At 31.4% G+C, this 1,583-nt stretch overlaps 1 protein-coding gene across 2 annotated transcripts in view; it reads right to left on the reverse strand.

The window, feature by feature from the left end:
- LOC111683703 (clavesin-2-like) overlaps positions 1 to 1,583 on the reverse strand; it is a 41,877-nt gene that overhangs the window by 24,804 nt on the left and 15,490 nt on the right. The window lies entirely within an intron of this gene.

Raw genomic sequence — 1,583 nt, forward strand, 5'->3', positions numbered from 1 at the left:
AACTTTTCTCAGTGTACCACCATTTTGTTATAACGTGCAGTCATCTCTCTGCTGCTTAACGCACACAAATATACACATGGTGGTATGTGTTTGCCCATGACTGCTATATACCATCATTAGGTCATTACCATTTTATTTAGGTAATCCTCCATGGAATCAAAATCAGCCAATTTCAATTGCACCAATTGTTTCAATAATTCAACTTTTCTGGTTAACCCAGTGTCCTCAAACGCACGCATCAGAGCCTCCCATGCCTCCTTCGCTGTAGTTTCAGTCGCTATATGTGCAAAATTATTCGGCTCTATCATCAGAGTCAATTCTGCTAAAGCACGTTCATTTATGTTCTTGTCAGCTTCATTGGCATTTTCACTTAAGCCCGCTTCGAAAATCTTCCAACAATTTTTCAATTCCAAGTACGATTTGGCATGACGCTTCCAAATATCAAAATTTTCGCGACCACGCAATTTCTCAAATGGAAATGATAAACTTGTTGCCATTTTCACAATCGTTTCACACTTTTATCAAAATTATTGTTTAAATTGTCCTTTTATCAAAAAAAATTTCTTTTTTAATTTTCACTTTAAACAAAGGCCCATAACCTGTTGTTTTAATAAAACGCGTGTGATCGGGTTGAGTGTAACAAAAGAACTAAAAACATTTATTTCATACTCTCATCTTATTCACTAATACATACTACTTAAAACCGTTACTTTAATAGTGATGCTAAAACTAAATGGTTATTCGATTCACAACACTTTTACTAACGAATTCCCACTTGAAAGCATTACTTTTAAGAAAATGAAGCGTATTTTCACTCATTTCATTTAACTGTGAGTAACACCTATAAGTAAAAACTTATTTCATGTTTCTTTGTCATTACTTCTTTCATTGTTTACTAAAAGCCTAATGCTTTTATGATGTGAAACCATTGATTATAAATGTTAAAAAAGCCCCTTATTCATAAACAGTATTTTATTTTATAAAAGGTTTATAAAACAAAATTTCCATACGAAATTTGATTTATACATCGTTTATAAAATAAAAATTTATTTATGAACATGGGGGTAAATTATAAAATCTTTTTATATTTTCTAAGAAAGTTTTTTATACACTTATTCACGTCTTATCTGCACAAATGCAGATAAGACGTTATTTTTGTTGGTAAAAACTGCCGATGTCAAAAGTTTTTGCAATATAATCTGCTTCCTTGTAAGGAACAAGGGTGAGCTTAAACATTATTTAAATACATTACAACCTGCTTCTCTGTAAGGGATAGTAGTATGCTTTTATTTTTTTCAGCATACATTATAAAATTACTTCTATCATTGGCATTCCCTTATTTCCTGTTTCACAGTAAGGCTTAATAGTAAGCGAATACAGATGCAGTTATATCCCTTTTTAGCTTCGACATGCCTCTATTGCTAGTCAGGTCATTTTCCCCCAATTGGATTTCTATGCTGTTAATATGGCACTAGTTTTAATAGTTTCTCAGAAATATAGATAGATAGATAGATAGATAGATAGATAGATAGATAGATAGATAGATAGATAGATAGATAGATAGATAGATAGATAGATAGATA

Source organism: Lucilia cuprina, chromosome 2 (assembly GCF_022045245.1).
Source record: "Lucilia cuprina isolate Lc7/37 chromosome 2, ASM2204524v1, whole genome shotgun sequence".
Taxonomy (NCBI): domain Eukaryota; kingdom Metazoa; phylum Arthropoda; class Insecta; order Diptera; family Calliphoridae; genus Lucilia; species Lucilia cuprina.